Source organism: Lactuca saligna, chromosome 2 (genome assembly GCF_052625555.1).
Source record: "Lactuca saligna cultivar CGN05327 chromosome 2, ASM5262555v1, whole genome shotgun sequence".
In the NCBI taxonomy this organism is placed as follows: Eukaryota; Viridiplantae; Streptophyta; class Magnoliopsida; order Asterales; family Asteraceae; genus Lactuca; species Lactuca saligna.
The window spans coordinates 14,328,163-14,343,552 of record NC_136418.1 but is presented as its reverse complement, the minus strand read 5'-3'; the positions used below and the strand labels follow the sequence as shown (position 1 = coordinate 14,343,552).

Here is a 15,390-nt window from a genome sequence, read left to right as displayed (position 1 = left end):
GTCGAGTACATCATCAAAGGACAAAAGCAATATAAAAAGCTTTGAGCAAGATCCAAACCCAAGGGATACCGAATATGATACCGAGCCCGAATTTTCCTTACATAGAAGTGAATCCGAAGACGAGTATGATAACGAAATGGCGGATATTGCGGGTATGTCCATGGGAGCTTACAAAAAGAAAATTAGAGATGATGCTGGTCCTAGCCTAATACAACCGACAATTCCTGCAACTGCCCCACTCGAACTGAAAGGATACATCCTTGTTGCACTTAGGGATGTGCAATTTTTTTGGAAAGGGTCATGAAGATGCTTACAAGTATTTGGATGAGGTAAATGACATAGCAGATTATTTAAATACCCCAAATGTTCCAAGATACACAGTCTTGCTAAGGATGCTGCCAATCATTTTTAAATGAGTTGCTAAAGATTGGCTAAAGGCACTAGCACCAGGTGCAATCACTACTTGGGCCCAAATGCGCGAACAATTTTTAGATCATTTTTTTCCCACCTTCCAAGATAGCTAAACTCAAAAAGGCGATAGCAAATTTTGAGAAAAACCCAAGTGAGTCACTTTATGAGGCATGAGAGCGCAGTAAGGGATTATTGAGGAACTATCCTTAAAATGACCTCAATATACAACAAGAAGTGTCAATTTTTTATGATGGTGTTAATGTCATGACAAGGCAACTCCTTGATTACCAAGGACCACTTACCAAGAAAAATCTGCAGGAAGGTAAGGAGTTAGTTGAAGAATTTGCATAGGATTCTCGTGAGTATCACAATCCAAGAAGTAAGGGAGTAAAGGAAGCAGGGGTGGAAATTCTGCAGACATGGCTGTTGTGATGGCCATGCTTGATACAACAGATAGTAGGATAACAAAAATGAACCAAACAATACATGTTATATGAGTTGGATGTGAAAGTTGTAATGGTCCACACTTGACTAAGGATTGCAACTTAGGTGATAATGGGTATAAAAAGGCTCAAGTTTGTTATTCAACTGGGGATAAATATGATGAAGATTGGAGAAAACCAAAGAAGGAGTGGCTGCCATATGATGAATACAAGAAGCAAAAGGAAGAAAAATATAAGCAAACAAACCGAGGCTTCTACCAAAAAGAGCAACCATCAGCCGAGAAGAAAGTAGATTTCAAAAACATGTTGACCTGATTTATGGAAGATTCCGAGAAGAGACACGATGATATTGATGCAGTGCTAAAGGAACACATGAAAATGATGAAAGAATAGCAAACAATGATGATTGACCAGCAAGCTTCATTAAGAAATCATCAAGCATCAATCCATCATCTTGAAGTCCAAATTGGTCAACTGACTACTTTGGTGAGCAACAAATTATCCTCATAATATCCCGAAAAGAATGCACAATCCCATGTTATGATGATTGAGAATGAAGAAGAGGAAATCAATGAGTTCTTAGAAGCACTTGAAGTGGAGCCGAAGCAATCCGATCCAAAGCTGAAGAAGCCAAAGCTCAAAAATAAAATGTTACTGAAACACTGAAGTCACGACTTGAACCGCTTAAGTTCATGTCATGTACACTGTCTAAACAAAAAATTTCTGAAACCATTCCGGCTTATCATCCGCCTTTACTGTCACACCCCAAAACCAAGAACGGTGGAAACGTTCCGGGGTGGAGGACGTCATGTGAAGTATCATAACAGTGTAAAGTAGTAAACAAGCAACAACATCATCCATTGCATTAAAAGTAAAGTTTTAATACATGTGTGTTCTTTCATAATGTACAACAATAAAATGAATAATCAAAATAAGACGAGTCTTGTCTGTGCTCCATATTCTCAAAACTTGGCCATCGTACCTGTCTAACTAGTGACCTGAGAATACACGTTATTTTGAAAGAGTTTATCAGCCTAAAGCTGGTGAATTCATAAGTATTTAAGTGTCATTGTCTTGTTTTGGAAAGCTGTTATGAATGCCATGCAAATCTTTGAATGAAACAGTTGATATAAGTATGAAAACCCTAGAAAATCCCTTATTTCCTACCAGTATGAAATGTAGTCTTCTACCAAGACCTGAATGTCTCGTAAGTGAAAATGATAGTTTTTCCTATCTTTTGACTATTACTAAAAGTACTTAGTCTAACTCATCGTTTATGTGAATGTATCACAAAAATAAAGTAATAGGAAAATGTACTAATCTAATTGTTATCCTTTTGTATTAGGATTAACACGACATCGCGAAAAGCGAAATGTATAACCTTTAAACATCCGTAGATTTTTCAATTTTCCTCTGTAGCTACAACAGGTGAGAGGAAGGGTTAGTCCCGTAAAGCTACTCCTAATATAAGTATTAACCGTAGGCATCCGTAGATGTTCATCAACCTCTGTAGCGAACAGTAGGCCCAAGGAATGGTTAGTCCCGTAAAGGTACCCCTAATATAAGTAATAACCGTAGGCATCCGTAGATGTTCATCAACCACTGGTGCTAACAGCTGGGATTTGGAATGGTTAGTCCCGTCTAGGTATCCCGTTGAACTGGGATAAGCAGGACAATTTCCACAGAAGGTACTAATAAATCATCCTAATAAATCGAGGTACAAGTATACTTGTAAATGTATACAGGAAGATGTATCTACGTAAAGGTACTCATGTAATGTATTCATGTAAGGTACTCATGTAATGTATTCATGTAAGGTGCTCATGTAATGTATTCATGTAAGGTACTCATGTAATGTATTCATGTAAGGTACTCATGTAATGTATTCATGTAAGGTACTCATGTAATGTAATCATGTATGGTACTCATGTAATGTTTAGTGTAGACTCATGAATGAACTGACTTTGATGTAATTCCTTATAATAGGAATAATGTTATGTATCTCCTAACTATCCCTATAATAGTTAACTGGAAGGTAATTGATTGTCCAAATAGGCTTATACACCCTTGCTACACAAGAGTGTGGGGAAACTGAATGAAGGATGAAACTATAACATCAATACATATAAAAGAACATAAGTGTATAGATATAGTTTTGTTTAAGAACGTAAAAATGGTTTTGTAAGACATCTAAGAGTTTCGTACAATAATTAACAATGACTTGATGTCATTGTAATAAAGATTTCAAGCGTAATACTTTTGCTATCAAGGTATTTTGTAGGATATAAAACCATTTCATGCATCACATTTTCTAGTATGTGAGATCTGCTGAATGAAAACACAGTTATAAATATATATGATTGATTTAATAACATGTTATTTTCTACCTATATCCCCCCCCATTAAAGCATTTAAAATCATTTAAAACATTGATTAAGGGGTATGAACTCACCTGTTGTGAGTGGTTGTAACGGGTATGCGTGTAGGGATGAGAAGTTCCATGAATGAAGTCCCGAGACACACTAAGTCCTAAATGACATATAAGTACACATATTGACATGAATATAGTGTTTATAACATCTATACGAAAGGAAAAACCTTTCGGGACTAGGAAACACATTGACCAAGTGTTGGAATCACATGTGATTCAACATAGGAAGGTATAAAGGAACTCACATGAGTTTACTACCATGAGTTCACGGCCCTTATGAGTTTACTACCATAAACTCATGGCCTTTTATGTTTATGAGGGTCCTAAAGGTCATAAGGAAGTATTCTAAATTCAAGCCTAAGCCTTAAGAAGTGTTTGTGGCATCAAAACACCCCTAACTTGATTTTACGGCCCATGGACCATTTGGTCATGTGTTTGCGGCCATAAACACTCATGGGTGTTGGTATTTTGATTGTTTTGGGTCCTAGACACATCAAGGTAAAGTGCTATATTTGTCTCTTGGCTTAATGAAGGCATTCAGGGCATTTTGGCAACCTAAAATGGAGTTCACGGCCCAAGAACATCCTTGGCTATGAACTCACTTTCAACCTTTGATTCATAATGCTTTGGATGTCTAAACAAGCTATGGGTAGTCTCAAGGTTCATTTCCATGGTTTGGAGGGACATTGGGCACACTTTGGCCCTTATAAAAGAGTTTACTCTCCAAGTGTTCTTGGGCGGTAAACTCTCAAATCTTGGGGTTTTGATCTGATTTTGATGTTATTAAGCACAATCTAAGCTATATAATACAACTAGATGGAAGTACTCAGGATTTGGGATGAAAACCCGAAGATCCGTGAGAGAGAATTTGGCTTTTCTCTAGTTGGAAATGTAACTAATGAATAAATATGGTTCAGAATCCTATATATAATCCTGGGATTTTTGGCATAAAATATTTTATTCCCGAAATGAACTCTAATATCATAGAGTTTTGGAATAACAGTGTTGCACAAAACCCTAGTTCATCCACTCTTCTGATATCTCTTTAAGTGTAAATCCTGAAAACTATCCAACTTATACCCAAAAGTCTGGGAGGTCACTGTACCTGTTCTAACTTCTATTGACTTGATATGGTTTGTTCAGAATGGAAATTTCGGGTTGTGACATTTACCATTTCCATCTCGAGTTAATCTTAGTCCACTGGAATGGGAGCATTTTCAATTTTCTAAATCACGTAAAAGGTATTCCTATGAATATTCCTTTTGTCGAGTCATTAGCTAAAATTCCCGATTATACGAAGTTCATACAAGATTTGATAGAAACTCATCAACAATTGAAGAAGAATTCCAAGGTTATTTTAAATGAGTAGAGTTCAAAAACAGTGTCGGGAGAGCTACGTATGAAGATGGGAGATCTTGGATGCATCACTCTTCCATGTGAGTTTGGGAATAGTATGAAGATTTTTGCTTTAGCTGATTCTGGGGCTTGCATAAATTTGATGCCTTATTCATTTTATCAGAAGTTGAATATTTAGAAGTTGAAGGCTACAAAAATGACTATTCACATGGCAAACCGTTCAGTGACACAACCCTGGGGAATTGTGGAAGAAGTTCTAGTGAAAGTGGGGAAGTTTGTTTTTCCAATAGACTTTGTGGTTTTGGATATGAAAGAAGATCCCGATGTTCTGATTATTCTTGGTCGCCCATTACTTAATACTACTGGAGCCTTGGTTGATGTTTGTGAATCCAAGCTTACTTTGAGAGTTGGTGATGAAGAAGAAGTTTTTGGAGTACACGATCGGTTTCAAGGAAATGATGTTCAAGGTGAGGTCTTTAACATTGATGAAGAGAAGGAACTTGAAGAATTTGAGAAGCTCATGGAGGAAGAAATCAAGATAGTTCAACAAGTTAAACATACCAAACCAACAACATCTGTTCCACTTGTATTTGAAGTGTTTTCTTATAAAACTCCAATATCTTTGGTGAGTAAGGAAAGCGATGATTTATCAAGCGATGAAGACGAGGTTACTTCTAAGGAGATGAGGCCAATGAAGAAAGAAGAAAATATTCCTATGAAGCTTAAAAAGAGTGAGGGAAAATTAGAAACTAAAGGGATCAAAAGAAAGCTTAATGAAGACGATAAAAAAAGCTAAAAAATTAGAGAAGGCATGTATTAGAGGAGTTCAAGCTTACAAGAAGCGATGGAAAGAGAAAAAGATTTAGGTGGTGATGGATTCATTTGAAAACTCAACGTAGGGAGGCATGACGTCCAACTCACGACTCCATAAAAAAGAAGCACTTCTCAGGAGGCAACTCAAGCTCGGTTTGAATTTTCTTTTCTTTTCTTTTTATTTTAGTTTTTGCATTTTCAATTTAGAAAATTGATCATTTTGTCATCTAAAATCTCTTAAATGGTAAAAAAAAAATTAGATGTGGGGTACTTCAGAAATTTAGGGGTAAACAATTAAATTAGACAAGCATCATTAATTAAATTATTTTTTGGTCCAGACTATATTCACGTCGTGCGCATATAGTTCACGTAGTGAATTATGATGAATTACGATGATGAGATAGCTTAGTCCATTCCTGAAGCCCATTAAGTGCAACTGTTGCATGGACAGGATTTTTTTAGCCCAACTAGCCATTCACATTGTGACCTTCAAAAAGTCACCCGGGGGGGGGGGGGGGACCAGTTATAACAAAAACTTTGACCCACTCCAATTGTTTACTCATTTATCGCACACGAATGGAGATAAGGAACCCACAACCGTTTTTTCTTCTACTTTTCTTCTAAATTGCTTCCATCTCTTGTCTTCTAACTTCATTTTGTAAATATTTCATCTACTAATTGTTTCTATTGTTCATATTTTATGCATTTTAGTGGTTAGGGTTTATTTAGATGTTAAAAATCCCAAAATTGGTTGAATTAGTTGGTATTTTGTGGATGCATGGTCTTAGATTAGTGGAATAAAGAAACCCCAAGTACCATACATAACAAATTTTGACTGTTAATTGGTCGTTCCAGTTTCTCGTTTGGACTGCGATTCACGACATGAAACACCAGTTCACGTCATGAAGCCTGGGCGAACAGATTTCCAATTTCATTTTTAATGAGACATCTTGGGTGTTTTGTTTTGTTTTGCTTTGTTTTGTTTTGTTTTGTTTATGGTCATTACAAGAACATGGGTCCTAGAAGAGCAGTCCAACAGGAGAATGACCCAATTGATGTTGTTAGCATTCATTCGTTATACTGGTTGCCATAAAACCTATCCCACGCTTTGTTGAATAATTATGAAAGTCGGTTGGGATGCTTATACAACTGCAAATTTGCAATTGCACCTCCTGTTGATTGGGGTTGGCTTCGTGGAGTTGGTATGGTCTTTGAGTTGGAGAGATATTGGACAAAGTATTTGAAGGAGATGGTTTTACATTCACTTGCCATGGTTGGAGGAATCTTTTCGCTATTCTAGAACCCATCTATCGGGAGTTGTCAGTAGAGTTTTTTGCTACCGTAAGCTTTGAGGAAAGGACCATGGATTTTGACTACAACTGGGTGCTTGTTTTCCGATTTGGAGGGGTGTTTTGCGACTGTAGTCTTCACAAGTTTGCATGGTGTATGGGTTTATACACCGAGGTAGAAACACAATCACCATTTTTTGTGCCATTCTTGCAAAGGTGTGTTCAGGATTTTACCCCCGGTGTTTTTGGTGTCCAATTTTGGAGGACCATCTTGAATCACGAGTATAACCCTCGTGATGAAAGTGAGGGAAAAATTAGGAGTCCCGTTTATCAATTTTTGCATCACCTCATCACTTTTTCTGTCGTTCACAAACATCGTGGAGACAAGGTGCGAATCCAAAATTTGTTCTACTTGTGGAGCATCATCACACTCGAGATTTGTTGTGATATTCCTTATATGATGGCAAGGTTTTTAGGAAGGAAGGCGGATAGTTCTAGGCCTGGGATTCCTATCATGGGTGGACATTTAGTCACCCGCCTTGCCCAGTTATACGAGATTTTGTCTCCTAATTTTATTAGGAACATTACTCGCTTCCTGGAAAATGATTTGGTGATTAAATTCTTGGGTATTATGAGGATTGTAGTGAATGTAGGGGAGGATATGTGATACCCCTGGAGGATGATGAGCAAAAACATGGGAAACCCGAGCAACAACCTCAACCAAGGCCCCGAAGAAAAAATGTGAGAGCCCGGGGAGACATGGAGAGAGATCGAAGAGGGGTGCAACAATATACGGGTGGAGTACCCACCGACCCGTTTCAAAGTCAAGTTGGTTCTTATTTGGATCATCTTTTTGGTGGGATGACTTACAACACTCAAGTTCTTGAAGCCATGTTCTCTCATATGAATGTGGTGCGACAACCCACCGTGCCACCTCAATGTCCGTATATCCTGACATGGGAAGAACTTTGGATGCCAAGGGGCGATGGAGCGGAACCAAGTAGTGCTCAAAGAGATAAAGATGACGGTTTATTTTATTTAGTTTTTAGTTTTTAGTTGAATTGGTTTTTCTTTGTTTTTGAAATTTGTTTTGGTTTGTAAGTGTGGGGTGATTCGAGAGAGAGGGTAGAGTTAGAGAAGAGTCATTAAAGTAGAGTTTTGGAAGAGTCTTAATGGATTAAGACATTAGTGAAAGTTCTAAGTTGAAAGAAGAAGTAGAGGATTTTTGTTCCTGTCTGTTCAGTTTTTCACGAAGTGACATACCTGTTCACGTCGTGAACCATAAATCAATGGATTTTCAGATTATGTTTTTAAGCGACATCATGTCGTGTTCCTTTTCGTCACGTCATGAATTTGTATGTATCATAAAAATGAAGCCCATTGATACATTTTACTTCATGGTTCACCACTTTTCTTCTTGGGATTATTATGAAGATTATTATGGCCTGTTTCCTATACCATACAATGTGGCGTATGCTTACCCACATTGTTCTTCAGGCCTTGGAGATTTGCACCACCTTTATTGAAGATTTAAGTTTCGATTCCATATTTTGTTGGCGCTTTACATATTTTGTGAGTTCAAGATCCAAGTTCCTATCTAGAAGAAGTCCATATTCGAGATGCACATTTCATCCGCACGATTGGAGTCCAATCTCGCCACTACTATCCGAGGGGAGCCTACTCCTTTTTCTCACTTTTATTGCTTTAATTTATTTTATGCATACATTAAAGGCATTGTATGTAATAAGTGTGGGGTAGGGTGTCGAAAAAGTAAAAAGTAAATTGCTAGAAAATTTAGATAATTTATATAATTAGTAATGAATTTTAAAAGGTTTGAAATAATAATCTAATAATTAATCTAGTAACAATAATTTGAACTTTAGTTGCTAGTATTATATGGGGTGATCCGATGAGAGCTAAAGTATTTAGTTGAGCCAATATAGGTTATAATGCATCTGTGACCTCCTTTATTCTAGTGAAATCATTGGACAAAAACAAAACCTCGCTTAGTTTGTGGGATGCAATATGTTTAGCAGCCCATACTTGAAATGTATCCAGGAAATCTTATGTAGTCATTGGAAATCGACTAATGCCTTAACCAATAAAGGTTGAAGTTAAGCGCCCCTACTTAAGCATGTAGGTTTTTGAGTGAAAATCATGAGTACATGTAAAAAAAAAAAGAGAAATTACCGAAAAGTTGTAGAATTTCTGGAGCAATCAAAGTATAAAGTATGAAGATTGAAGATCAAAAATTTTGAAAAATCAAAAGTTGAAGATACTAAAAATCACACAAAAAGGTGGTGAATTCAAAGAAATTGAATATCAAATATCAAATAAAGTGAAGAATTCAAGAGCTCCATATTGTGGTATCTTAAGTTGTAATTTTCTAGATTATGTATGCTTGGGTAGCTTTACAAAAATACCTTAAGGTTAGAAAGTTTTATGTGGATGGATTCGGAGGGATGCATAAAATGAACATTGTTCAAAAGAAGTGGGTGAGTGCTTATGAGGATTGTGAGTATTTAGAATTAACAGGGGTCCATAGGAAAACTTTAGACACAAATGCATACATTGAGGTCTTGGCATAATGGCCGAGCTTGATTCGGATCGTTCTATGTGATGTTGGTGATGAAGGTTTGAATTAAAAATAATTAGATTTGCTTGAGAACAAGCAAAGTATAAGTGTGTGGTATTTTGATATTTCCATATTTATACATGTTTAGGCAATATTTACTTATATTTTTATTAATATTCTGGGTATTTGCATTGAATAATGGTACTTATAAGGATAAGTTGTTCTTTGCAGCCAAGTAGAAGCATTTTTGACGGATAGGGACTAAAAACAACAAAACATGGAACTTTGGAGACTTGGAGAATAAAAGAAGAAGAAACCAATGAAATCAGCTACATTCACAATGTGAACCATAAGTTCATGACGTGACATGAATATTCTGAGAATAACTACGTGCGAAGTAAAAATCCTTGCCTGATAAGGATTTCTCCCAATTCACGACGTGAATGCATTATTCACAACGTGAAGCGAAAATTTTGAGATAATTATATAAACTCTTGCTCATTACGACTTGAAGGAGTTTTGGCCGATTAAGAGAGTTCCTAGAGACGAAATTCTGAAGAACAGAATGTCTGGAATTGGCTTTCAACACAAAAGGATAAGAGAGTTTCATAATTACGTTCTAGTTTTGGTACTTTAATTATCTTTTTGAGTTTGAATTATTTGAGTTTATTTGCTAGGATGTCCAACTAAATCTAGCTACTTCTGTTAGCTAGATGAACCTGGAACTCATGGTGTTAATACTTTAGATATGACTTTAATTGTTGGTTATGACTTGTGTTTGATTGTTTGAACCTAGCATGTTTGATTTGATGTTTGATTGCTTTAAATTCTTGTTCTGTGTAGTTAGTTATTATTAATCTGCATGAATATGAATACCTAATAATTTAGTGAACACTAGGTTATTAGAGCTAAGATCAAACCAATCTTAGATAAACAATTGAGTTATTAAAATTAGGCTGTGCTAGAGAACTCATATGATGATCATAGGTGTGTTTGTCAAATCAATCTTACATAGCTCCAATTCCATTTAATAATTGATTATGTGTTAGCTATTGTGTGACCATACATAGATTTACATGAATTAATTAGTGTTAGTAGATTTAGAACTAAATTGCTAATACTATCCTAATTGGTAACCAACAGTAGTTGTGATAGCTAATTTATAAACCATTAAGGGAAAGTGGATTCGAACTAACAGAAGTGTTTTGTTTACTTATTGAATTTGAGTTAAATAATTAAGTTTATCTAAATTTGCAAAATTAGATAAATCCCCTTTCATTGTTAGTAAATTAGGTTAATTTAATAGTAGATATATTAATTAGTTAAAACTGTTACCTTTGATTGACACCCAACTTACCTGACTATTCTATATTTTGACTAGGTACGCTGCCCATGTGGAATTTAGTTAGTTAAGTTAGTTAGGTTATAAATTTAAAATTAGGTGTAGCTATTTGCACGCATCAGAGCAGATGATGAGGCATACCATCTTTGCAAGCTTGAGGAAATAATGCAGAAAAAGAAAGTTGATAACGCTATGCCTGTTCTGGTTGTGCAGCGAAATTATGATGAAGATGAGTTTGGTGGAGTGGAGGTATGGTCCATTGATTCAGAGGATGAAGAAGTCAAGAAACCCACTCATGGGAAGAGCTTTGTGACAAATGAAGGAGATTCGCATATAGGTGCAAGATGTTTTGTGGTGACAAATAACGTGTCACAAATGTGAGGGTATGCAACAAATGGAGGACAAGAAGAAGCTAATGAAATAAGGGATGACTATTGCTTCACTGTGAAGCCAATTCTTGCACAAATCAGCGAATGTGATCAACTGATTTATAAGGTACATTCAATTCTTGAATCTCTTAATGTTCTTGTATCTAATTATGAAACTAAATTAAACGACTTAAAATTCACCTTTTCAAGTATAAGTGATAGTTTGAAACAAACTCTTCTTTCAAATGCAAACCTCACCGATCAAATCAACAGGGTGTCATAAAAAAGTGAGGAGTAGAGTATGTGGATAGAGAAAATTGAGTTTGAGCTTTCTAGGTCTAGGGATGAGTCTATTTATTTAGAACGATACAATTTAAAGCTTTTAACACAACGTAATATCTTTTGTTTGATTGCTAAGAGGCTTTATTTTAATATCAATCAATTGCATTTGGATTGTGAAATTGGTAAGAAAATTCGTAAAATGATCTTGCCATTTTTGGAATTAAAAGAAGATGAAATTGATGTTGATTGTTATCAATGTGAATCTATTGTCAAATCAGACGAAACCTCGAAATCTTTTAAAATTGGACTTCACAAAATTGAATCATATTTTCAATCCAAAGACCACAAGGACATGCTGATATAGTTACTCGATGAAAATGATAGACTGAAAATCAAAAAGCTGATACTGTACATAAATTTGATTCATTGAGTTCGAAATTGAGTTCAGACAATAAATTAAATGTTGCAAATATCTCCGAATTCAATGAGGATGGTGAGATGAGTGAGATGTTTGTAGAAGATGAGGTGGACTGTTCGTAATTCCTTCAAAACGAACATGGAAAAGCGAAAGCTCTTATTTCAGAAAATTCAGTTGAATTTGCACATCTTTCTCAAAACAATCCAAAAGTTTTAAAGGAAAATGCAACTATCTTTCCAAAGGTCCAAACGACTCCTAACCGCAGTTAATGGTGTAGCTAAATGTAAGACTGTTGAACTAATAAACTTAGTGGAAGATGATAATGCTGATGGGTGTGATGAGTACTTTTGGTCCGCCCCGATTGATAATGCAGACGAAACCATAGGTCTATCTAATAAGACCTCTTGGAGAGTTAAAGGAAGATATGTTTCCGAACCTTTGAATAAGGTGAATGCCACCTACAAAAAGGGAAGTTCTAGTGGAAGCAAAAATCCCACTGATAACTACTCAGTTCAAACAAAGTCTCCTGTACAAAAGACAACGGAAAAAGCGAATGTTCACAAAGCCGCTGAACAGTTCGCTGCACATAAACATCAACGAAATGGCAGGTACAAGAAAAATATGCAGGAACGAAAGCAATTTTGGAAGTCGAGGAATCCTAACTATGTTCACCATGAAAAGTGTTTCAATCCTCAGGTGAACGTTGGATAGAATTCCAAAAGCCAAAAAGCCTCTTCACATGCGAATACAAAAGGTGTCTCACCTCATCCGGCTCACAACGCTTAGGATCCGAAGCACACAGTTCATCATAGATCCACTATCTCAAAACATGCTTCTCATTTAAATTACAAATCATCTCCCAAAAACACCTTTGTTTCTAAACCAGGAGTTTTGCACTCTTGCAAATTAGTGCGACAAGTTAAAGGGAAGGTGAAGATTGTTTCACAGTCTAGCACTCCTTTTAAATCTAAGGAGGAAGAGAAAAATTTTGTTTTAAATCAAATAAGAAAAAAACAAAAAAACTAACCAACTTGAAAGATGATTATATTAAGGTTTTAACAAGAAAGAAGAAAGATCAAACAACCTTAATAAAACGAACTTATAAGATTGATCTCTCTATTGCTTATCAGGTTACTGTAAAAGGCTGATGAGGACCCAAGCACATTTGGGTTCCTAAATCTGCTTAATTTTTGCATATTATTTGTGATGAACAGTTTGATACGGAATGGTATATCGAAAGTGGCTGTTCACGTCACATGACAAAAAGAAAGGGGGAGCTGAGAGAATACAGGGAACTGAAGAATGGTGGTCTAGTGAAGTTTGGTAATAATGCACTTGGGGAAATAAAAGGTTGTGGAATGATAACTAATGGCGAATTCTTTATTCGAAAAGTGGCATATGTTGAGGGAATCTAACAAAACTTAATAACTATTTTGCAGTTCGTTGTTGGTACATGATTAAAGGTCTTGTTTGACGATCAAGTATCTGTAATTATCGAAAAGAAGACGAAAACAGTGCTGCTTATATCAAAACGCAAATTCAATTTGAATCCATTCAACATCAATCCAATATGGGGGAAGTCTTTTATTTTTCTACTCACTAAAGCTACAATAGACGATAGTTGGTTGTGGCATAGGAGACTTTCACACCTTAATTTCAAAGACATCAACAAGCTAGTCCTTAGTGATCATGTGCGAGGTATTTCCCTTTTGATATATGACAAGGATCATCTTTCTGCTGCATGCGAATTAGGAAAGCAAAGAAGGAAAATTCATCCAACTATAGTGAACACGAAAGTTATTGAGCCACTCAAACTACTTCACATTGATCTTTGTGGCCCATCTGCAACCGAATGTATTGGTGGTAATAAGTATATTCTCGTAACTATAGAGGATTTTTCTCGTTTCACTTGGGTGTTCTTTCTTAAGTAGAATTCCGAAGCAACTCATAAGCTCAAAGATTTTATCAAGCAAATTGAGTTACAACTGCGAAAGGTGGTTTGCAATGTTCGAAGTGAAAACAGTCTTGAATTCACGAACCAAGCGTTCGACAAATTTCTTACTGATAATGGAGTCTCTCAGAATTTCTCTGCTCCCTATACTCCACAGCAAAACATGGTCGTTGAAAGACGAAACCATGACCATGCTTTGGTTTGCAAACCTGCCTCTTTACTTCTGGGCTGATGTTGTTGTCACTGCCTGTTTTACTTAAAACATATCTCTTCTTAATAAAAGATTCTCCATTACTCCCTATGAAATCATCAATAAACGAAAACCTAACGTCAAGTTCTTTCATGTTTTCGGTTCCAGGTGTTTCATTTTCAATTCCAAGGAACAACAAAACAAGTTTGATGAGAAGGCTAACGAAGGCATTTTTCTAGGATATTTGCTGACGTCAAAAGCATATAGGGTTATAAACAAACGATCCAAAAGGATTAATGAAGCCTATTATTGCACTTTTTGAAACATCCCAAAAATAAACCCAAAAAGTTTCATTTTCAAATCATTATTAAATCCGTAAATCATCCAAGGTCATAAGTAAAATCGTGAATCATGTATCATAACATTCTTCTTAATCAAAATCTCATAACAAAACCTCACAGTAAACTACCAGGCTAAGACTGTGGTGTGTGCCATGCTATCACCCCAAGCTCTTCCCCTTGCTACCGGAACTACTTGAAACCAAAACTGAAACTATAAGCACGATGTTTAGTGAGTCTCCCTAAACTACCACATATCATACAAATATAATACAACTAGGAGACACGGGCCTCGTCTACTCTCATGGAGATTCAGGCCCCGCCCACACTCTGTTGTCTAGGAAATTCGGGCCCCATCCACACTCCACTCTCTAGGAGATTCAGGCCCCACCCACACTCCGCTATCTAGGAGAAGTGGGCCCCATCCACACTCCGCTGGCTAGGAGATTTGGTCCCCGCCCACACTCCACTACTAATATGCACACAAGTATCACATAAACAACAAGTATATCTACCAAATAATCATGTATCCATGCTCACGTAATACTAAGAGAATCGGGCCCTACCGATACTAAACTACTAACATATCACATAAACAGGCCGGCCTTGGTGCCTTGGACCCATTCCTACTGAAAGGAAACTCACCTCGTATGACTGTCTGCTGAAGATCTGGATGAGGAATCCCTACCTGCTGCTCCGGTAACTCTCCAGCTATAATTCTATGGTGACACTTAGTCAGAAACTGATAACTATTCTCAGAGTAAAATGACTATTTTATCCCTGCTCAAAGTCAACATCCTGGTCAAAGACAACCTTCCAGGTTGAAAGAACTCACCGAGTCCTACAACTCAGATCCCTCAAATCGTGACTCGACTCGCCGAAGTACCCTATGACTCGTCGAGTTCCTATGCTACTTGACATCACGATTTTTCAAACTGAATCGTCGAGTCTTCCTTAGACTCACCGAGTCTTGGCATAATCAGAAAAAAGGGACAAGATCCTCCTACTCATCGAGTTTCTTAATCAACTCGCCAAGTCCTATGAACATCATCGGGGTTTCTTCATCGGACTCGCCAAGTTCCCTTATGAACTGTTCGAGTCCCTTGCAGATCTAACCTAGTTAACTAGTTTTACACTTCTACAACTCCATAATACAGATCTAGGTTGTTTCCAAGGTTCATTT

General features: G+C 36.6%; 1 non-coding gene across 1 annotated transcript; it reads right to left on the bottom strand.

Moving 5' to 3' along the window:
• Positions 1-522: 522 nt before the first annotated feature.
• Positions 523-629, bottom strand: LOC145033205 (small nucleolar RNA R71). The gene has a single exon (XR_013677441.1). It is a non-coding gene; the product is annotated as a small nucleolar RNA R71 (small nucleolar RNA).
• Positions 630-15,390: the final 14,761 nt, after the last annotated feature.